Source organism: Lemur catta, chromosome 11 (assembly GCF_020740605.2).
Source record: "Lemur catta isolate mLemCat1 chromosome 11, mLemCat1.pri, whole genome shotgun sequence".
Taxonomy (NCBI): domain Eukaryota; kingdom Metazoa; phylum Chordata; class Mammalia; order Primates; family Lemuridae; genus Lemur; species Lemur catta.
Window position 1 is genome coordinate 88,124,781 of NC_059138.1, and position 24,989 is coordinate 88,149,769.

The window sequence follows — 24,989 nt, forward strand, 5'->3', positions numbered from 1 at the left end:
GAACCACAAGTGTCAACAGGAACTTGAGATTTTTTTAAAAAACATAATTCCTAGCTCTGTCTACTAAAAGGGTCTGGAAGCACTTAACCCCCAACCATGAGCACACCTCCTGTCCATATTCCAAATACCATCCCATTAAAACAGAACCAGAGCTTCTTGAGGAAACAGCTGGCTTCAGAGCTGAGGCAAAGAAAACACAGACAACCCTGGTACAGTCTATGCCAGAGCAAAGAAGTGCTCAAAGAATCATGGGGATGCATGACACAGAGGAGCAGTCTGGGGGGCTTCCCACTGGCCAAACCAGGAACGATCTGAGAATCAAAAGGAGTAATAACAGTAATGGATTATAACACAGAATCAAAATCCTTAATTCCACAGTAGTCCCTTAATTTAATACACGGGAAGAAAAGAATGCCAGCTAATACATGTAGACGGAATAATAGAATCTTTTAAATCATCATTTTACAATCACTGATGCTGTTACTGATACTGAGCAGAATCATCAATATATACAAAAGGCTGTGGTGGCCTCAAATTGTCTCCCTGCAACTTATTTATTAACATGATGAAAAAAGCTGAGCTGCCTCTGCAGCAGAGCCCCTCATAGATACCAACTCACCCAAGGGAGTTGATCCCAAGTCAGCCAGCAACAGTGGACACCCTATCCTCACATAGCTCCTAGCACAATGAGATGCAGTGTTGGACTAAAGTATCTTATTTGAATCTAATCATGGGGAGCAATCAGACAGACCAGGATTGTAAGACATGCTACAAAACAAATGGCCTCAACTCTACAAAAAGCCAAAGTTAGAAATGACATAAAAACCAACGACTATTCTAGATTAAGAGAGACTAGAGACACAGGATAACCAAACACAGACACAGGATCCAAATGGTCTTTGGATCCTAGATAAAAAAAACAACAGGTTTTTCAATGGTAGAATGGATTGTGTTGTAGTCATACAATTCAATATCTTATGAAAAAGAACTAAGATTCTGTTTGTGAATGGGTTTCACAAACATGAGAACAAAAGAAGTCAGACAAGAATAAGAGTACATACTGTATGATTCTATATACAAACTTCAAAATCAGGTAAAACTACCCTATGGCTATAGCGAGTTGAATGACGCCTCCCAAAAGATATAACCACATCTTAATCCCCAAAATCTGTGATTGTGATCTTAACAGGAAAAAGGGTCTTTGCAGATGTAATTAAGTTAAGGATCTTGAAATGAGATTATTCTGGATTATCTGCGTAGGCCCTAAATCCAGTGGCAAACATACTTATAAGAGACACATGGAGGAGAGATACACAGGGAGGAAGGCCATATGATGACAGAGGCAGAAAGTGGAGTGATAGTGCCACAAGCCAAGAAACACCTGGAGCCAACAGGAGCTAGAGGAAGCAAAGAAGGATCCTCTCCTAGAGGCTTCAAAGGGAGCATGGCCCTGCCAACACCTTGATTTCGCGCTCCTGGCCTCCAGGATTGAGAGAGTAAATTTCTGCTGTTTTAAGCCACCAAGTTTGTGGTGCTCTGCTACAGCAGCCTCAGGAATCAGAATAGGTGGGTAGCTGGGGGTAGGGACTAAAAAGTAGGAGACAGCATGGAGGACACTTTAATAATTGCTAGTTTTTTTAATATCTTGTTCTTGGTGGTGATTCCGTGACAATGTTTAGCTTGTAAAAATTCATCAAACTGTACTTTTAAAAAACTGCACACACTAACTGCACATACAAATGTATGTGTGATTGTCTGAGAGATGTCTTCCTGAACCACTTTCCCTGGTCACCTCTGAAGACGACCTTGAACAAGATTTGGAAGGTTTGACAGAAGCTGTAGCCATGACTATCCAAAGACTGTCACAGTCAGATGCTGTCACAGATGAGCAAGGGTCTCACTACAGCATGCTCAACTCCATTACTCTAGCTAGTGGCTTAACAGAGAAGCTTTATCTCCCAGCTCTGACTGGGACCCCTAGAGGATGGGGTTGACACAGTCCTGAATGCTGTTAGACCTGCAAGAACCTCCATTAATACTGCACAGCAGACAGAGCCAAATTTACTAAGTATTTGCAGCACATTTCACACACTGAGGCCAAGACAGACCCTATAGGTCTGGCCCTAGAGGGGTGGGTCCATGTGAGCCAATGAAAGCAGGCAGAGTGACTGACTAGATGCGGTGACTTGGGAGACGTCTAAGGATCGCATGGAGTCAGCAAGACTTGACTTCAGCAGTATGCAGGGATAACTGTGTCCCCTCAGCAGAAATCTCTGCTTTCTCTCTGAATTTACAGCTAACAGAAGGAGGAGGGAGCAGAGTTTACTTATGAAGGGGTCAACAGCCCTGCACACACCCTGCCCTCCACAATGAAGCTTCCTGATGCTGGGGAGGATGGAGCAAATGGACGAGGATAGTCAGTATTTGTGTCTCCCCAGATTCAGGAAAGTGGACAGGGCTACGACAAGAGACAAGGACGATTCAGTTACTATGACATTTTTGGCTTCTAATTTATATTTTGAAACAGAAAATAAAGTATTACTGGATAATGAGCTGCAGACCTCAAACTTCAAGTCATAATTATCCACATGAAGAAAGTCTGAAATGCAGAAAAGTGACATGAACTGGAGAGAGACATCAGAGGACTTCAGCGGGTGGCACAGGCCTGGGTACAATGGGAGTGTGTGTGTCCACAGAGCAGGATGGGAAGGAGACAGCAGGGAAGGGGGAGGGAGACAGGAGAGAAATGAGGAACAAGGGGCTCAGGAGAGAGGTGTCCTAGAAGCTGAGGAAGGAGAGAGTCTTAGAGAAAAAAGGTCCAGAGTCAAAAACCCCATCAAGAGATCAAGGAATAGGACTAGGACAGAAGGGATCAATATGACAACAGAGGGAGGTGGGAGAGGAAGGCCTGAACATGACTTCAACAAGCTCAGTTGTGAAGGGAAGAACCTGGGTTAATCAGAAAATTTACAAGGTGACAGAGGAGTTTGTTGGCTTTTCTGGAGTTATTTTAGCACATTGTGTGTGTGCATGTGAGACTTAAACCCATTTATAAGCTGCCTGAGTCCATTTCATGCCGCTGTAACAGAATTCCACAGACTGGGTAATTCATAAAACACGGAGATTTATTTCTTACAGTTCTGGAGGCTGGGAAGTACAAGGTCAAGAGGCTGCATCTGGCAAGAGCCTTCTTTTTTTTTTGGACACAGAGTCTTACTCTGTTGCCCGGGCTCGAGTGCCGTGGCGTCAGCCTAGCTTACAGCAACCTCAAACTCCTGGGCTTAAGCAATCCTTCTGCCTCAGCCTCCTGGGTAGCTGGGACTACAGGCACGCGCCGCCATGCTCAACTAATTTTTTTCTATATATTTTTAGTTGTCCAGCTAATCTCCTTCTATTTTTAGTAGAGATGGGGTTTCGTTCCTGCTGAGACTGGTCTCAAACTCCTGACCTCCAGCGATTGTCCTGCCTCGGCCTCCTAGAGTGCTAGGATTACAGGTGTGTGCCACTTCGCCCAGCCTTGCAAGAGCCTTCTTGTTGCACCATCCCATGGTGGAAGGCAGAAGGGCAAAAAAAGCATGAGAGTGAGCATGTGCAAGAAAGGGGGGAAGGAAGAGGAGGGGAGGAGGAAGGGAAGGGAGTTAAACCCATCCTTTCATCAGGAACCCATTCACATAATAACAGCATTAATCCATTCGTGAGGGCAGAGCCCCCATAACTTAATCACATCCAAACCAAAGCATAAGCTAAAGGGAAAAACAATTAGAGAGGAAAACATGAATGATCAGAGGCTGGCTAGACAGGGGCTCCAACATTCAGGTCTGAGCCAAGAGGAAGACACATCCCCTGACAGGGTTAGGAGGGAGAGATGCCCAGAAACCCCAGCCAGCTCTAGTTTGTCTTCGCAAACACTGAAAGACAATGTGGTTGGGGTACAACAGAACGATCTCCTCCCCTCCACCCCAATACACACATGTAACTCAACTCACTTGAACCAAAGTGGCATCAAGCCCAGAGAGAAGAAGAGAGAGTAGATACTTGGCTTGGGGGAACAGGCTGATGACAACCACAGAGGACAGGGAGACGGTATTCCCTGAGAACTACAGCAGGCATATTCCACCCCCTGCCAAGGCCCCCACAGTGTCTAGAGACCAGCAGCAGAAAACTGATGCAACATCCAGACAAGCTAATAGGAACCTCAAATACAAAATGAACACACAGCTAAGCATCCCCAAACCCTGAGAAAGGGGCACTAAATTCTACACCTAAAGAGGTGATGCTGCAGGACACAAAGCAACAGAACTCCAGAATAGGCACAATCAACAGCCTCCAAGTGGTGTGGGTATAAGAATCGACCAGTGATCTTAAACATTAAAAACTAAGATCACTAAAATTTAAATAATAAAACTCAAAATGCGAACCCAAGAACAATGGTTATCTCTGGGAAAGCACTAGGATTGAGGGTTGATCAAAAGGGGTCTTCAGTTTTACCTCTTCACAAAAGGAATGTACTTTTACTTAAAAAAAAAAAATCAATGCCCATTTTCAAAGAAATATGTTTTCTGGATGAAATGAGAATTCAATACTTCTACAACCTTTCAGGTAGTATGAATGACCAAAAGAATCATTTTCTAAATTAAGCTCCTCCAAATAACTGCCCCTCAAAACAGTAGCAGGCCATCTAGAAAGGAGAAGAGTGCCACAGTCCCATTAATTTGGGCTAAATGACACATTTTTCACTTCAGGACCTCTGGGTTAGAATGACATGGCACAGACAAATCATTCACCCATGTCTCAGAGAACATCAGCCACAGAATAATGTACCTTGACAAGGAGACCACCAAATCTTTACATAAGCTTTAATTCTTTATTATCCTATGGACCAATACCCTCTAAGAACCGTTCCTTGGGTTTTAGATTAAGATTCTCAACAATGCTGACATTCAACACAGAATTTCTTTTTTTTTTCCGCCCACCCCCTAACAGAATTTCAACCCTCTTTTCCTTATTCTAAATCCCCTGCTCTTACAGTGCCACAGACAATAACCCACATCCATTTGGGGGGGAGGGGGATTGAGGAGTTTGAAACCTTTTTAACAAGTACTGCAACAGCAATTTTTAACTCATGTCATTTATTTAGGAAATTCTATTTTAACTGTATGTATTTACAGTACGGCAAAGAAATGCACAGGCAGAAGTGCCTAGGGCTTGCATGAGCCGAGCCCAGGGCCCCAGAAGCGGAGGCCTGTGCTCTGCTCCAACTTAGGGGCACCACAGCCACTGCAAACACATGCCCTACACCAGCTGGTGCCACATACCCCGGACATCCCCAGGGCACTTTCAATTCCTTTAGTCTTTTTGTTTTTTACATATATTTCCTAATTTTGCTCTACACTACTGCTAAAGAAATTTTCAGTATTTTTAAAAATCTCACAGTCATCTCTGTTTAGTCACCATTCTCCTATTATTCTACCAGAAATGAGGCTGAGAGACTACATACAAAGACAGCCGGAGTACAGTTCACAGTTCACGCAGTAAGACATTGTCAACACCTCAAGGCCCGTGCACACAAAGTGGAAGAACAATGGGCAGCCATTCTAGAGACAGACACTTAGTGAGGCTGAAGCAGCTGAGCAGTGTATACAGCACACTATTATCCATGGAAAAGTTAAAATCTAAAAAGTAGGGGGATGCGGGATGTTGATCGTGGAGGCGTAGGGGAAGAGGGTATATGGGAACTCCCTGCAAAAAAATAAGGTCTATTTTTTTTTTAAAGGTAGGGAGAGAGGCATAAATAAGTATGCTTATATTTTCATAGACTATCTCCTGACTGGTACACAGGACACTGGTAACAGCAGTCACTTAAGGGTAAGGTGGATACTCAGTTACCTCTCTCTGTGGAGAGCAGAACAGGGCCAAGACCATGGGCAAAAAGATCACCATAGTTCCACAACACGCTCTCCCATACTTCCTGAATTGCTTTTGAGATACATATATGTATGTGTGTGTGTGTGTGTGTGTGTACGTGTATATACATATGCATGCAGCATTTTTTAAAACACCAGTTAAAAAAAAAAAACCATATAAGGAAACACAGAAAGTTCCAGAATAGGAGGGGTACAAGAGAGTCAAATCTAAATAAAGGCCATGGCAGCAAAATTACAGGAGCCTGGCTCCAAAGACACAAAGCCAACCTCAAGAGCATAGTATTTGGAGGAAATCACCACTGGATTGGGCAGCACAGAAGCCTGAGTAGCACGGCCACTCCAAACAGGACATCTCAGTGGCTTAAGAAAGACACTGGCTGCCAGAAGTCTGCACTGCACCTCCTCCAGAAGGAAAGACAGCCACCCAGGGCCAATCTGAGAAGGAAAAAAGCTAAAAAATGGGGAAAAGTCTGAGAATCCTCACTTCCAGAGCCACCTTAAATGTGAAAATAGCCGAGCACAGTGGCTCACGCCTGTAATCCTAGCACTCCAGCCTGTAATCCTAGCACTCCGAGAGGCCAAGGCGGGCGCATCGTTTGAGCTCAGGAGTTCGAGACCAGCCTGAGCAAGAGTGAGACCCCGTCTCTACTAAAAAAACAGAAAGAAATTAGCTGGACAGCTAAAAATATATATAGAGAGAAAAAATTAGCCAGGCATGAGTGGCGCATGCCTGTAATCCTGGCTACTCGGGAGGCTGAGGCAGAAGGATTTCTTGAGACCAGGAGTTTGAGGTTGCTGTGAACTAGGCTGATGCCACAGCACTCTAGCCCGGGCAACAGAGACTCTGTCTCAAAAAAAATAAAAAATTAAAAATTAAAAAAAAAATCTGAAAACACTCAGCAGGCACAAAAAGCCCCTCAAGAGGACACCACCACACTGCTGGCAGAGGGCCACACCCACACACCCAAACACCCTCCTGGGGCCACTGTTCCTGGTTTCCTTCCTTATTCTGAGTTCTGGGAGGTACCTAAGTGGGTTTTACTGCTTGTTTTCCTTAGGGTGAGAAACAGTTTTCTGCTTTTCTTATTTAAGACCCAATACAATCAGCAGGGGGTTCAAAGGCCTCAGGAAGAAGGCTGCTAGTCATCACACCAATCTGTGCAGCACCACCCTGCCAGCCACACGGGTACCAGGCTCAGCCACATGGTTTCAGGCTCAGCCATGCTGCCTTCAAAAATGAGAGGAAACACAGATCTGGAGGTTTGTTCTCCTGGGTGAACCTGAGCATCCAAAGTGGCATTTTTCCTGCTTTATTCAGCTTTTCACTAAGGACACCCAGATAACACTAAAGTGTTTTCTAGGTCATGGCTAGGCCTACCTACCCACTTACTAGGAAGCTCTGGGTGAGTCTGCAAAGTAGGAGGCTGGCTGGTTGGGACATGGAGGAGAAAGTATGCAAACAGCGCTGCTCCCATGAACTGCCAGGTCACAAAGCCCCATAGGGTGGGGGGACACATGAGCAGCCCAGACTTGTGTTTCAGACTCTGCCCTGCAGGTAATGGGAAGAGAGCACTGGCCCTCCCAGGAAAAGATTCTGGTCTAAGCCTATGGTGGGGCTTGGCCACCAGCACTGAAGACTAACAGGGTCCTGGCTGGTTTCCTTCCCCACGTCCACCCTCAGCAGCCCTCAGCAGTGAGGTCTCCTGCCACCATTTCCACCCGCTAGAGGGCAGACTGGGCCTATTACAGGGCCTGCTGAGCCAGCACCCCACCCCTACCGAAGAATGGGTCATAAAGACACGAGTTATGCCAGAAAAGTAGGGAAGAGAGGAGTCCCTTTCAATGCACCACACAATAATACCACCCACAGATCAGTGTGAAATTTTGCTTTCAGAAGCAGAATCTGCCTAGACAGAATCAGGACTGCTCATTTAACTTGGGGACAGCAAAGCGCCCACTCCAAAACTTCTGCTAGTGGGTGGCCAGAAAGAAGCCTTTCTCCCTCCCTTCCTGACTCAAACTGTACAACAGCTCAAGGGAACAAGGAGAGAAGTCAGAGGCTCCCTCTGCATTAGCCAGAGGCTGAGCCCCTTGATCAGGCTGGCAGGCGAGAGGATGGGGCAGGCTGGCACTCCTAAATCCTATTTGCCCCAAGGCCCTGAAATACATATTTATTCCATAAATACTCGCTGAATCTAAGAACCAAACCTAGCACTTAGCTTATGCTGAAAGCTTTAATTATACTATCTGATTTAACCCTTACAACAACCCTCTAATTATTATGACACTATATTATATATGAGAAAACTACACCCCAATGAGAAAAATTCCCCAATGAGGGAATTTTCCCAAGGCCAGATAGCTTATCAGTGTCAGAGCTGGCAACTGAATGTAGGGTTTGTTGACTTGAAGTTTCACACTCTCACTCCCATACCATACATTTTTTTAAATAATTTATTTATTTTTGAGACAGAGTCTCATTCTGTTGCCCAGGCTAGAGTGCCCTAGTGTCAGCCTAGCTCACAGCAACCTCAAACTCCTAGGCTCAAGTGATCCTCCTGCCTCAGCCTCCCAAGTAGCTGGGACTACAGGCATGCACCACCATGCCCGGCTAATTTTTTGTACATATTTTTAGTTGTCCAGATAATTTCTATTTTTTTTTAGTAGAGACAGGGTCTCGCTCTTGCTCAGGCTGGTCTTGAACTCCTGAGCTCAAATGATCCGCCCGCCTCGGCCTCCCAGAGTGCTAGGATCACAGTCATGAGCCACCACACCCAGCCCATACCATAAATTTTTCAAAAGGGGAAAAAAGGCTGGAATCAGGAAAAATTCCAGAAAAGTTGAATGTGATGGTTTCAGAGGGTAAAGAAGCAAAACACTAAAAGGGCAGGAGACAAGTGCCTTCCTTGCTCGTCTGCTGGGAGAGCCTAGAAGCATAACACCCCAGCACCAACAAACACACCAGGCCCAGCTCTTGGTTTCTAACCCCAGTCTCCAATCAAAACACCAAGGCTTCTTGGGGAGATCCACTCCACAGCTGGGGCAGGAAAAGAACATAAACCTGGAACATCCTGTGGTACAAGAAAGTAAAGAAGTGCTAGAAAATGATGGGAACACGGTACAAGGAAAAGGCAACTAGAAGAAGCCACTTGAGCATTAAAATAATAAGATCATAACCTATGGAATAAATATCCATGAATACACAGTGATAAAAACAAACAATGAATGAATAAATAAATAAGTAGAGGAGAGAGAAAAGCTCTTGCTTACAGCATGTTAAACAAGAATAATGGGATGCCACTGTTTTGGACTGAGGTCCTGCACGAGGGCCCAGCATACCAGACCAAATCAGAATGGAGGTAATCAAACTGAATTTTGAAATGAGCCAGTTTTCAAAAAAACAGGAGATATGGTCAACCTGAGACAGCATAAGGAAGTTCCCTCTGTTTTAACCCTGCAAGGAAAGCGACTGTGAAACTATCCATCGCTTTTTGTTCTCTCTGCTTTCCTTAGCCTTTTTCTGCCTATAAAGCAGAAAACACCTCCCCTGTTCAGCTCATAGGAACATTCATTCTATTACAGAATGAAGTATTGCCTGATTCTAGAATCACAAATAAAAAGCTAACTAAATTTTTAAGCTAAAGTTGTTATGTGTCTTTTGACAAGTATAGTTCCAATTATTAATAATAAATGTAGAAATAATGATGGAAACAGAAAATCATTTAGCAAACATCACAGTAATAAGTGTTTCTGGGAAGAATGGTCAGTGGTTGCTAAGATTAGGGGGGAAAAGTATGTTGAGAAACAAGTCTCAAAGTATCTCCCCACAAGGTACTTATTAATTACAAAGGGGAAACATAGTAACCCCACAGTGGAAAATAATAACAGCCACCACTTCAGCCAAATGATCTCAGTAAGTATTACAGGAATGGGACAAATCAACACCATGAGCCTCCTGATATGATGCACCAAGGACATAATGTCACTTCTCTGGTATTCTTGCCAAATATATTTAATGTGAATATAGTCATAAGGAAGTATCAGACAAAACCATACTGAGGGATATTCCACCAAAAAAAAAAAAGAAGAAGAAAAGAAAGAAAAGAATGGAAAGCAAAGAAAAAAGAAAAGAAAAAGGCTAGTTCTTTAAAAGTGTCAAGGTCATGAGAAGACAAGGACTAAGAAACTGTCCCAGATAAAGGAGACTGAAGACATGCAACCATGAATACAATGACAATAACAGACTGAACCCTGGACCAAGGAAAAAGGACACAACTGGAACAAGTGGACTCTGAACAAGATCCACAGATGAGCCTAATATAAGTCCCTGGTTATAAAAGACACTAACATTTGGTGAAGCTGGGTGAAGGATATATGGAAATTCTTCGCATGATTTTTGCAATTTTTATGGTAGATCTGAATTATCTAAAAATCAAAGTTTGGGTTTTTTTTAAATACCAAAAAATAAATAGATATTGACAGTTGTATGAGAGAGAGCATATGCTAGTCCTCAGTTGGCTAAGAATGACTCCACACCATGGCAGCCAGCATCCAGGCCACAGACCTGACCCTCACTCTTCAGAACCCCACAGCTGCTGTTTAAAGAACCAGACCTCCACAGGCTCCAAATCTGATTCCTCAGCTCCCAGGACTCAGAGCAAGTCACCTGAGATGACCTATTCCAGGAAGTCTCAGAGAAAACTCTACAGGACACAGCTGTCCACACACGTGGGCTCTGCTTGAGGTACCCCCACATCGCCCAGTCACTCAGAAGGCACTTCCACAGCAAATTCCTAAGCTTAATAAAGAGATATGAAAACTCAGATCACTCCAAATCCCTCACAGTGTGGCTCAGAGCTCAAGGCTGTGTGGACCAAAGTCTGCACAGTCCTGGGCTTCTGTCCCTTGGGGGCTACAAGCTAGCAGGCAAGGGAAAGAAGGGCAAGAACACAAACAACAAAACCAGAAGGGCAGCTGACAGCTCAGCACAATGGCAAGAGAATGGAGAAATGGCCTTAGGACACTACTATTGAGTTCAAAGCATGACCCTGAGTTGCCTGAAGAACACAGAGAAGTACAGAACATAAACACATGTGAAAACATAAGAAAAATTAAATGTTTTTGGATACTGGCATTAATGAGATATGTTAAAATTCAAAGGTTGATCATTTTTAACATGACTTTTAACTTCAATCATTCATTCATTCATTCATTCAGCTGTTTACTGAGTGCCAACTATGTGGCAGGTTCTAGAATCCACAGTGAACAAGATAGACTAAGTCCCTGCCTCACATGGAGAAGATAGACGATACCTAGTGAGTAGATATGCAGTCGTCCCTCGGTATCTGCAGGGGATTGATTCCAGGACCCCCGTGGATACCAAAATGGTCAGATGCTCCTGGTATAATGATATAAAATGATGTCATATGTGCATATAACCCATGCACATCCTCCTGTATACTTCATCGCTAGATTACTTGGTATAGCTAAAACAATGTAAACGGTACATAAACACTTGTTATACTGTTATTTTTATTTGTATTATGTTTTATCATTGTATTTTTTTTTTAATATTTTCAGTCCACAGTTGATTGGGTCCACGGATGCAAAACCTGGGGATACAGAAACCAGGGAGACAGAGGGCCGACTACAATAATCAGCTTAAGCCCAGGTGATCTAGGCCAGTCCTGCCCCCATCCCTTCCTGTCAACTTCCCTCCTCCTGACTTCTCTGCTGACAGAATGAGCAGGGTGGGCACGAGTAGCCAAGGGAGAAGATCCACAAAGGGAAGTTTGCAAGGGACAGGCACGTAGAGAGGTGGGAATGTTTACAACTCTCACCCACAGGACAGAGACCGAAGGACCAACTGCCCAGGGAGACACAAAGGCCACCACACAGCAGAGGTGGCACAGAGACTTTAGATATGACTCTCAGTAGGAAGGGGCAGCAAAGACCCAAAAAAACATGTGTCCAGGATTTTCAGTGCTCATCAGGACTCCAGGAACGAACCAAAGTGAGCTACAGCAGCAAGTCTGATCGAAGGGTTGTTGCACCTATCACAGCAGCTTCCCAGGTTTGTCTCGATGTCTCGATCGTCTGACCTCAACCTGCTTGCTCATATACCTCATTCTCCTGGCCCTCTCCTCAGTCTCCTAGGCAGAGAATCCTCATTTCATAGCCTCCTCATGTTATGACACCCAGGTCTCAATCCTTGGACTTCTTTCCCCCTCCATCCACATTCACTGCCTCAGTGATCTTACCTAATCTATGGTTACATGCATCTAAACACTATTGTTTTTCAATGCTCATTCTAGTCCCCACTCTCCCCAGAACTCTAGACCCTTTGACCCAGTAATTCCTGTTGTGGGAATTCATACACATGTTCCAAGAGACACGTACAAGCAAATTCACTGCGGCATCATCTGTAACACTGGCAGATTGGTAACAACTTAAATACACACCCCCTTGGGGACTCACTAAATAATGTTAAGATCTACATGGTGGAATACTATATGGCTACTCTGTTTTGCATTGTTATAAAGGAAATATCTGAGGCAGGGTAATTTATAAAGAGGTTTATTTGGCTTACATCTCTGCAGACTTGTACAAGAAGCACTGCGTTAGTATCTGGTTCTGGTGAGGGCTTCAGGGAGATTCCAATCAAGACAGAAGGTGGAGGTGGAGCAAGCATGTCACACGGTGAAAGAAGGAGCAAGAGAGAGAGGAGATGGTGCCAGGCTCTTTTAAACAACCAACTCTTACATGAACTAATAAAGTGAGAAATCACTTATTATCATGGGGAGGGCACCAAGCCATTCATGAGGGATCCACCCTCACGATCCAAACACCTCCCACCAGACCCCATATTCAACACTGGAGATCAAATTTCAGCATGAGATTTGGAGGGGCCAAACATCCAAATGATATTAGCAGCTAAGAAAAATCTTGACCACACATCAGAGTCACCTGGAAACCTTCTGAAAATCCAGGCATGCCATAGAAGCCACACCCAGACCAATTAAATCAGATCTCTAGAGCAGGGGCCCAGGAATCTGCATTTTAACACTGCTACACTAGAAAAAAAAAATTTTTTCCTTGGGGCCACGGTGTTTTATTACAAAAATAGAATAAAAATTTCAAAAACGAAATAATCCTTTCTAATTTAATGAAAAATTTGTTATTTTTTATTGTTTTCTGTACGTGAGTCATATGCAACTTGAAAAACACTTCACAGGGCTCAAGGTAAAGAGACGTGTGAGTTACATATACTTCACGAGGCCCCGGGGTCAATACTAGCATTAGTTAAATACAACTCACATGGCAGTTAATGTGTTCAAGCCCCTAGTGACTGCAAGGACAGCTGCAGTGAAGAATCTCATGGCAAATCACCCAAGAACAAACCAGGTTCCACTGCTCAACAATATGAGCCTGGGTCAGTTTCCCTAACTGTAAAATGGAAACGCAACAGACCTGCCTCAGAGTTGAGAGGACAGTGAAACACCTATGCGCACCCTAAGGGGAAGGGTGCCCTGCAACAGGAAGTACTCCGTGTCAGCTGCTTTTCAAATGCAAGTGTTCACAGCACATTCCAGGGATGTGACAAAGTCAGCACACGTGTTTTTTTTGTGTATGTGTGTACTATATAAAATAGTGAAAAAATACATATACATATATAATATAATAATTTTACAAAGGGAGCTATTAACAACAGTCATTTCTAGAAAGAATCACTTACATTATATACTCTCCTAACTTTCAAAAATGTTACCCTATCAAAATTGCAAAGATGTGGAATCAACCCAAGTGCCCATCAATTCATGACTAGATTAATAAAATGTGGTGTATGTACACCATGGAGAATTACTCAGCCATTAAAAAAAATGAATTAATACCTTTTGCAACAATCTGGATGGAAATGGGGGCCATCTCCTAAGTGAAGTATTGCAAAAATGGAAAAACAAACACCAAATGTACTTTCTATTAAACTGGAATGAACTAATCAGCACTCATGTGCACAGATGGAAGGAAAACTCAATGGAAATCATGCAGGTGGGAGCGGGGAGGAAGGGATGGTTGAAATCAAATCTAACAGGTACAATGTACACTATCTGGGTGATGGGCACACTTACAACTTTGACTCAAGCAGTACAAAAGCAATCCATGTAACAAAACATTTGTTTCCCCATGATATTCTGAAATAAATTAAATAAATAAATAAAAGTTGTAATTAACAGCTCTGGCTTATGAGTGTAATTTACCTGGGCTCAAATCCTAATCCATTGCTACCAGTGTGTGATGTTGGAAAAACATTTAAATTCCAAAAAAAAATGTTACCCTGAATCCAACTCCAACTTACAGGAAAATAGGACAGAGGACATGCTAAATCACACCACAGATAACAATCAGCAAAATCCAGACAGAGGGCCAGCCACGGTGGCTCACACCTGTAATTCCAGAACTTTGGGACACTGAGGCAGGAGGATCGCTTAAGGCCAGGAGTTTGAAGACCAGCTTGGGCAACGTAGAAAGACACCCAGCTCTACAAAAAATTTTTTAAAAATTAGCAGGTGTGGTGGCACATGCCTGTAGTCCCAGCTACTCCAGAGGCTGAGGCAAGAGGACTGCCTGAGTCCAGGAGTTTGAGACTGCAGTGAGCTATGATCGTGCCACTGCACTCCAGCCTGGACGACAGAGTAAGGCCTTGTCTCAAAAAAAAAAAAAAAAAATCCAGACAGAGGGAAATTTTAAATGAACAACTTGATTTCTTTTAACAAATAAATTTCAAGGAAATGAAAAAGAGAAAAACAGAGGGTCAAGTATGAGCCATGGGTGTTTGGAGCCTTATTTGTACACAACCCTTTTAAAAAAATAATTAGGACATATAAGAAAACTGGAAGTTTAAACACTGGCTGAAAACATTTATAGATAAAACGATATGAGAATTTGTTTCAAAATAACACAGGAGGGAGAGAAGTAGGCTGTTGCTGCGATTAGGCAGTGAGCACAAAAGGAGTCATATTCTTCTCTCTACTATGGTTTGTTTTTTAAATTCTGTCTAGTAAATTTTTGTGAGGTACATGTTACCTTTTCAATATAAAAAAAAACACGCTAGCATAAAAATGTAACTATTGCTATAGAAAAATATTAAATAAAGGTTGCTTATTTTAAAAGAAGTTGGTTAGTTTTAAAAAGTGTATCTCAGAAAGTCTGGTAATAGTTGCTTTTTTCTTAATACAGCAAAGGAAATAAATCCGTGTTTAGTCCACTGAGGTAGTATTGCTTCAATTCCCAATAACTCTCTGGCCTTACCTTCTAACTGTATGATTTTAAGCAAATCACTAGACCGTTGTACATCTCAATTTCCTCATCTGTAAAAAGGAAGCAGATCATTTGTTCTCAGTATTTTGAAATACACATTTTTTCCAGAGGAACTCCCCCCACCCGGTGATTCTATACACCTCTTCCTCCTCCCCAACCTGCGTGCTCCCTGAGACTCCTCCAACTCTGACAGGTTAGGATTCCAGGTCGTTTTCTTACTTAGCTTCAATATCCAACAATCTCAAAATAAACCACTACTTTCTAAAAGTGAAGGCTACAACCTTCACTGCAAAATAAAAATAAAATAAATTGCAAAATAAAAAAAAAATGCAACGTTTCTAAAGAGAAAAGAAGTCCTCCTAACAACCTAAATCAGGTTTTCCTGACTTGTGATTTAAATCAAATCCTTTGGAGGCCTCTTACACCTGAGCTTCCTTAAAGAAGGAGCAGTTTGAGGGCGAATCATTGGAAAGATGCAATAGCAGCTATGATACGAGATGAGGCGTGGTCCACAGATGGCTGAATCTAAAGGGAAACAGGCAGACATCCCTCAACCCCTGGCTTTCTATTCCTTCTTCTCTCTCCTTGTATAATACCCAACACACACCCTTGTCCAAGAACAAGAGCAACTTTAGGCACACAACGCTCAGCAGTGTATACCACAAATTCAAAATCAGCAAAAGGAATGCAGGAAATGCTTAGGATACAACGTTCAGCAAAAAAGAAGGCACCGTGTAAGAGAGTTTTAGAAATATATATATGTATGCATGTTTATATGCATAAGAAAAACTAAAGAAAATATCCCAAAAAGTTAATAGAGAGTGGTTGGGATTTTTTTTCTTTCTTTATATACTTGTCTGTGTTTTCCAAATATTGTACATTCAGTGTAGTCAGAAAGAAAATGAAAATCTTTTTCTTTTGAAGAGAAATAATAATAGCTAGTGATTACTTGAGTGTTCACTCCATCAGAATTACACTAAGCAGTTCTTAAGGATTTACTTCATTCAATCCTCACCATAGCCTATGGGGTGGGTACTCTGATTATGGCCCCATGGCTCTACAAAGGGGCCTCCTGCAATGGGCACCTGAAAAAGCCTCAGCTAGGAAAGGAAGAATCTGCTTAAAGACAAACGACGGAACCCAACTTTCTCAGGCAGTGTGAGACTGCACACAGAGAGAAGTCCCAGGCCCAGAGTACAGGCTCCTTTCTGTTCTCCTGACAGCCCACCTGAGGGACATCAAGGGGCACAGACATCATGATAAGTGGGTTAGTGCTGTAGAATAATGTTTGTGTCCCCCCTATTCATACGTTGAAGTCTTAACCTCCAAGGTGATGATATTTGGAGGTGGGGACTTTGGGGATAACAGGTCATGAACGAGATTAGTGCCCGTATAAAAGAGGCATTTGCCCTGTCTGCCATGTGAGGACTCCGCGAGAAGAGAGAAGTCTAAGAACCAAGAAGTGGGCCCTCACCAGACATGGAATCTGCTGGCACCTTGGACTTTCAACCTCCAGAACTGCATATTATAAATGTCTGTTGTTTATAAGCCACCAGGCTATGGTATTTTTGTTATAGCAGCCCAAGCTGACTAAGGCAGTAAACAAAACCAAAGAGACACTAAGAAACAGAACCCAGCATGCACTGAAGTGATCACTTCACACAGGGCTAGGAGGTGAGAAAAGCAGAGTAAATCTCTGTCCCCAATAACTGATGATGCAGGAACAGCCAGCCATAAAGAAACAAGGTGAAAAGGAGTGTACAGTCAGAGGAGGCACAGCTACCTACTGGGGAGAGCAGAGGGACGGAGTGCTGGGAAGACTTTGCTGATGAGGTGGAAATAGACAAGACTGTCAAGGAAAATGAAGAGCGCCCACACTGGGGAGGCCACGTGAGGAGGGAAAAGCCTGAAGAAGCTTAAGTATCAGCCATGGACATTATTAGGAAAACTGAAATATCTCTTCCAAATAATGTCATTCCCTTCCCAAGAAGCACCTAGATCCCTGTAACAGATGGGGCACAAAGGCCACAGCACGCAAAGCAAGAGAATATACTGAACAGTTTCCTCAGATACTATGCTTGACCAGGCTTGTCAAACAGTTCCATGATACCCTCTTTGCTGCCACTACTCTGCTTCCCCGTCCAGGGCAGGAGGGATAGCCTGGTTGCACAAGGGCCCACAGTGTTGCCCATTCAACACCAACAGCATAGGAGTACTCTGTCCATCATCAAGGAAAAAAAGACACCCAGTCTCAGCACTCAGGACAAAGAAAACTGTTCCCAGGCAGTAACTGACATTCTTATTGCTACTTCCCCCCCCCCTTTTTGTTTTTTAAAGAATTCTGCGAGTGATTTATAAAGGGAAAAGCCCAGAACCCTATTAGAGATTTTCGTCAGCACCAGCAAATGCAAAGTCATCATCCCACTGCCTACAGCAACACCTGCAGGTCGAGAGCCTGAACTGCAGGTGCTATGACTGTTGACACCTGACAGCCTATGCCAAGGAAACCAACACCAAACCCTACTGTGATGGAATCCAAGAGGTGAACCCTAACAGGCAGCTCTTGAGAGGTAGCTGATTAGCAACTATAACACAAGGTGCTACAGACTTTGTGCCCCTCGCTCCTTCCACAGTATTAATCATGTCTATAGGCACTGATCACCCAGTCAAGTATTAATACAACATAACCATTAAGACTCAAACAGCACTTTTTACAAAGTCTTTACTATGGACAACTCTAAAAACTGTAAAGTATCCTTACAGAATGTAAGCACATACTCCAAAGCTATCAGCAAACAGGGAAATTTCTGTATGCACAAATTCTCTCTCTTCTCTGAGGAATAAACACTGGGGTGGAAGCATTTCTGCTCTTCACTTGGCGCGTCCTGGCGACAGGAGGGCAGGAGCAAGAATAAAATTCAAGGCATTTGTAGCTTACTAGTTGGGGAGGTGCTAAAAACAGAGTAATCGTGAAAGTAGGTCAAGATAAAATTTCTCTCAAATTTCCCCCAAATCACCCAAAAAATACTGTGAATGAGATCTGTACATAATTATGTATAAATAACAATGCATACTGCAAAAACTTTAGGGCAGAACACAGGTCCAAGCTTGCCAGGGCCTGGGAGTGAGGACAGGAGATGACTACAAAGAGGCACAATGGAGTCGGGTACTAATAGAAATGCCATCTATCTTGACTGTGGTGGTGGCTACAAGACTATATTTTTCCAAAGTCATAAACTGTCCAAAAAGAGTAAATTGTACTGTTATGTAAATTATACTTTAATAAAACACGAAACAAAGAAATTATACTGTATATAATTAACAGCTTATAATAAAAATACATATAAAATATAAATGCATAAATTTTTACTACCCTGTTTAATTTTTTTTCCCCCAGCACCTATGCTGAATTTTTAAAATTAAGTAAGCATATGATGTGACTTTACTATAGAATAAGAGAAGGAAGTGTGTGCCTAATACTGGGTAGAACCACCAGCAAATGTGTCAAACAGGAGTCATCAGAATCTAAGATCTAGAACTAGATCTAAGATCTAGACCCTAGGTAACTGATTTCAGACAGAACTGATTTCGCCCAGAATGGGCTTCTGTGTGGTCTTTTAAAGAGTAACTATCTTAAATTACTCAACAACAGAACTGCAGATCCATTGTGTACACCGATGGAGGAACTTGGGATACAGCTACATGCAGAACAAGGAAAAGGATGGTCTTTCACATTCCATATTCAGATCTGCTAAAAAACTGCATTGCAGGTGTAACTAGAGATCTATGCCACAACTTCCTGTTTTGTTCATGGAAAACTAGTAATTGAAGGCTAAGAATGTTCCAGTCCTTGAAGTGCTAGATGATCAGGATTCTCGCAGTACCAGTCTAATCTGAAGGAGCGAAGGCTACTGCTACAGTTTGGATGTTTGTCCCCTTTCAAACCTCATGTTGACATCTGATCCCAATCTTGGACATGGGGCCTAATGGGAGGTGTTTAAGTCATGGGCATAGAGTCCTCATGAATGGATTAATGCTCTCCCTAGGGATAGGGAGTGAGTTCTTTTATTAGTTCCCACAAGAGCTGGCTGTTTAAAAAAAGCCTGACACCTCCCTCTCCTCTCTATTTTCCTCTCTCACTATGTGATCTCTGCACAGGCCAGCTCTACTTTGCCTCGCACCATGAGTGGAAGCAGCCCGAAGCCCTCACAAGAAACATGAAGCACCATGCTCTTCTTGTACAGCCTATAGAACCATGAGCCTCTTTTCTTTCTTTCTTTTTTTTTTTTTTTTTTTTGAGGCAGAGTCTTGCTCTGTTGCCCCTGGCTAGAGTGCCATGGCATCAGCTTAGCTCACAGTAACCTCAAACTCCTGGGCTCAAGTGATCTTCCTGCCTCAGCCTCCTGACTAACTGGGACTACAAGCGCTCGCCACCACACCCACCTAATTTCTTTCTATTTTTAGTAGAGACAGGGTCTCACTCTTGCTCAGGCTGGTCTTGAACTCCTGACCTCAGGCGATCCTCCCACCTCAGCCTCCCAGAGTGCTAGGATTACAGGCATGAGCCACCATGCCTGGCATAAACCTCTTTTCTTTATAAATTACCCAGCCTCTGGTATTGTTTTACAGCAACACTAGACAGCTACCAAGCAGAAAGGTTAACTTTCCTGAAACTCATCCAAGTTTCCACATTCTATACTTATTACTAGGGTAGAACTCGCAAAACTAACTCTAATTCTAATCCGGAACACAACTCATTGGTTCAAGAATTTAAAAATTAGGGTCTCTACAAGACAGGAAGATAGCTATTCTAGTCTATTATTCAGAACCAAAAATAAATGCCCTTTTTAAATATCTTAGAAATTATAAAAGGAATGCAAAAAATTAATAAAACAAAATGTATGCTCATTGTGGAAAAACTAGAAAATAGGCCAGGTGCAGTGGCTCATACCTATAAACTTAGCACTTTGGGAGGCCAAGGTAGGAAGATTGCTTGAGGCCAGGAGTTCAAGACCAGCCTGAGCAACAGAGGGAGAACCCATCTCTACAAAAATTAAAAAAAAAAAAAAAAATTAGCAAGGCATGGTGGTACACACCTATCATCCCAGCTACTCAGGAGGCTGAGGCAGGAGGAACATTGAGTCCAGGAGTGTGAGGTTGCAGTGAGCTATGATGACTCCACTGCACTTAGCCCAGGTGACAGAGAGTGAGATCTTGTTAAAGAAAGAAAAAAAAAGAAATGAAGGAAGGAAAGAAGAAAGGCAGGCAGGAAGGAAGGAAGGCAGGCAGGCAGGCAGGCAGGGAGGGAGGGAGGGAAGAGAAAATAGAGTAATGGACAAAGATGAAAATGAAGAACAATCATAATTACACTACTGTGAGTACCACTATTGATAATTTATTACCTTTCAGGCTTTTTCTCTGCATATATATAATTTTAAATGTTTTTCAAATTTGATATTAGACTGTGCAATTGGAATCTTCTTCTCACTTAATATTATATCATAAAAATATCTGTGTAAGTCAAGGTTCAACCACAGAAACAGAACCAGAAATAGATACAATCAGCCCTCAATATTCATGAGTTTCACATCCATGGGTTCTGCATCTGCAGATTCAACAACAGCAGATCGAAAATATTCCCCCAAAAATGGATGCTTTCATCGATACTGAATATGTACAGACATTTACTTGTCATTATTTCCTAAACAATGCAGTATAACAACTATTTACACAGCATTTAGATTGTATTGGGGATTATAAGTAACCTAGAGATGATTTAAAGTATATGGGAGGATATGCATACGTCATATGCCAAATACTATACCATTTTATATAAGGGATCTGAGTAAACATGTTGGTATCCAGGGGGGGTCCTGGAATCCATTCCCCATGATACCAAGGGATGACTGTATTTACTAAGAGATATATTGCAAGGAATTGGCTTACATGATTGGCTAGCTAGACCAGTCCAAAATCCACATGGCAGGCCACTGTGGAACTCTCCAGAAAATCAGTGCAGCTGCTGTCCACAGGAGAAATTTCTTCTGCTTCAGGGGAGCCTCTGCTCTACTTTTCAGGCTTTCAGCTGATGGATCACACCCACTCAGATAACCTAGGACAATCACTCTTACTTACAGTCAACTGATTATAGACTTTGATCACATCTAAAAAATACCATCACAGCAACACCCAGATGAGTATTTGATTGAATAATTGGGGACTACAGCCTAGCCAAATTGACACACAAAACTGACCATCACAATATCCAAGTCAGTAATCCTTAAAAACATTTTATAAAGGCCAGGCATGGCCGGGCGTGGTGGCTCATGCCTGTAATCCTAGCACTCTGGGAGGCCGAGGCGGGTGGATCGTTTGAGCTCAGGAGTTCGAGACCAGCCTGAGCAACAGTGAGACCCCGTCTCTACTAAAAATAGAAAGAAATTATATGAACAGCTAAAAATATATATATAGAAAAATTAGCTGGGCGTGGTGGCGCATGCCTGTAGTCCCAGCTACTCGGGAGGCTGAGGCAGTTGAATTGCTTGAGCCCAGGAGTCTGAGGTTGCTGTGAGCTAGGCTGACGCCATGGCACTCTACCCCAGGCAACAGAGTGAGACTCTGTCTCCAAAAAAAAAAAAAAAAGGCCAGGCATGGTTGCTCATGCCTATAATCTCAGAACCTTGGGAGGCCAAGGCAGGACGATGACTTGAAGCTAAGAGTTTGAGACCAGCCTGGGTAACATAGCAAGCCCCAGTCTCCACAAAACATTTTTTTAAAACAGCCAGGCATAGTGGCACATGCCTATAGTGCTAGCTACTCAGGAGGCTGAGCCAGGAAGCTGAGCCAGGGGATCATTTCATGTGAGTCCAGGAATTCGAGGCTGCAGCGAGCTATGATCGTACCACTGTACTCCAGCCTGAGTGACAGAATGAAACCCTGTCTCTAAAAAAATAAATAAATTAAGTAAACACATTTTATAAATGTATTTATCTATTCCCTTACTATAAAAACTCAGCAGTCTTCCAAAATTTTGCTGACATAAATAATGCTAGAATAAATAAAACTGAAGTTAATGCTAGATTGAATGTTTGTGTCCCAAAATTCATGTTAAATCTTAAACCCAATACAAAGGTATTAGAATACCTTTATAAAAGAGACTCTAGATAGCTCCTTCACCGCTTCTACTATATGAGGACACAGAAAGATGGCCTATGAACCAGAAAGTGGGCCCTTAGCAGACGGTGAATCTGCTAGCAACTTGATCCTGGACCTCAAGCCTCCAGAATTGTAAGCAATAAATTTCTGTTGTCTGTAAGCCACCAAGCTTTAGTATTTTGTTAGAGCAGACTGACCAGATTAAGACAAACATCTTTATATATTCAGTTTTCATTTTCTTATCTTATTATTTTATAGAAGTACTACTGCTAAGAAGGAACTACACATAGAAAGAACCCCAGAAAATTGCACAGGGTCCCCTAGAGTCATTGGCTGAATACTAAACTGCACATGTGTAAAGTGTGACTCCATGAGACAGGGAGGACAACTCCTGGATAACTGACTTTGACAATTCCTAGAGCTCACACAGGGCTGGAAGATGTTCAACTTTCAAACAGCCAGAATGGAAAAGACTTCATTGAACAGCTGGAGCATTCAGGAGAGATCCCCAAAAAGGCCATGTCTTAGAAGAATAAACTAGCCCTGGAATAAAGGTACCCTAGAAACATCTTAACAAAGCTAAAAAAACAAGCTTCTAAAAGATCATTTGATCTGCAAATAAATTAATTGCCTGTAAGAACAAAACTGAACAATCTTTGAAGGACGAAAACAAAATCCAGAGACTCAACAACATAGCATTCATAATGTCTAGCATCCAATCAAAAATTACCAGACATTTAAAGAAGAAAGAAAATGTGATCCAAAATCAGGAGAAACCTTGGTCAATAGAAACAAACCAAGAAATGACAGAGATAATGAAATTAGCAGATAAAGATTTTAAACAGCTATAACAAATACACTAAAGAATTTAAACGAAAACAAGGATAGAAACAGAAGCCATAAGAAAGAGTCAAAAGGAACTTGGAGAGCTGAGAATACAATATCTGAGGCCAGGCGCAGTGGCTCAACCTGTAATCCTAGCACTCTGAGAGGCTGAGGCAGGAGGATCACCTGAGGCTAGGAGTTTAAGACAAGCAAGAGCAAGATCCTGCCTCTACAAAAAATAGAAAAATTAGCCAGGCGTGATGGTACACACCTGTAGTACTAGTATTCAGAAGGCTGAGGCAGGAGGATCACTTGAGCCCTGGAGTCCAAGGTTGCAGTAAGCTGTGATAAGGCCACTGCACTCCACCCTAGGCAACAGGGCAAGACTCTGTCTCAAAAACAAAAACAAACAAACAAAAAAAACCAACAACATCTGAAATTAAAAATTTACTAGATGAGTTTAACTAAAGATTAGAAACTAAAGGAGAAAAGACAGTAAACTTGAAGACAGGGCAATAGAAACTATTCCAAAGGAAGCACAAAGAGAAATGAGACTTAAGGGGTTAGGGAGGAAAGAGCCTGAAAAAAGCTCAAAAGTCCCTAAGCAGTATAAACAAAAAGAAAACCACACCAGAGCAAATTATAATCAAACTGTTAAAACTAATGATAAACAGAATATCTTAAAAGCAGCTGGGGGGTAAGGAATGGGGATATATCACATACAGGGGAACAAAGAATGCCTACTCACTTCTCGTCAGAAACAAAGCAACCCAGAAAACAACAGAATGATATTCTTTAAAAATGCTGAAAGAAAAAAAGCATCAACCTGAAATTCTATATCTGGCAAAAGTATTCTCAGAAATGGAAGATGAAATAAAGACATTTTCAGTAAACAAAAGCTGAAAGCATTCATTACCAGCAGACATGCACTAAAAGAAATATTAAAAAAAGTTCTTCAAGCTAAAAGGAAATAATAGATCTCTGCCCTCCCCACCCTATGCCTCCCACTTCCAGACTCTAAACCCTTATTTTGTCCCTTCTCAATTAGAGATCCATACTCAAGACCTCCTCACCTTCTCCTTCAACTTGGTTCACCCATCTAACAATTGTTTTCTCTGAACTCCATTATTTAGCTTGGCCTTTAAGACTGCAGTCTTGCCCCATCCTATCTTTACAAAACTTAGTTTCTCTTACTCCATATTTTAGCAGTCATTCCAAGGTGTTCACTTTGCTTCCTTAACTAGAAACTAAACTCAAAAACTCCCCAAAAACAGGTCAGAGAGAGAGTGCAAAGAGTGGGAAGAACAGAAGAGCAGTCAAGGTAGCAGGGGAACAAGTCCTACCAAAGAAGAAAGAAAGTAGATTTTCCTAAAAACAAAGCAGGCCAGGAGGATCACTATCTGGCAGATAATGTCAAAATTCCCACACAGGACATATCAGATCCTCTTACTCAGACCGCAGGGGAGGACTGCATAACTAAGTTTAGAGTAGCCGGGAAACATAACTCTTGAAAAATGAGTCTAAGTACAGGACAGGGAAACTGTGTCATACTCAAGCATTACCACTCATCAGGTGCTTGACCACTGGTTCATTTAAAATTCACAATAGCCCGATAAGGCCTTAAGGCTAGTACTATAATTATCACTTCCACTTTATAAAGTAGAAAACCAAGACACAAAAAAGTTATTTGCTTGCCCAAGAATACATTCAGGAAGCGGCAGAGCCAGGATGTGAATCCAGTCTATGTAAGACCGCCTCCTCAGGTGT

At 42.4% G+C, this 24,989-nt stretch overlaps 1 protein-coding gene across 3 annotated transcripts in view; it reads right to left on the minus strand.

Annotated features, from left to right (window-relative positions):
- The window catches only part of NUDCD3 (NudC domain containing 3), a 95,512-nt gene that overhangs the window by 64,304 nt on the left and 6,219 nt on the right, over positions 1–24,989 (minus strand). The gene's annotated exons all lie outside the window — the stretch shown is intronic.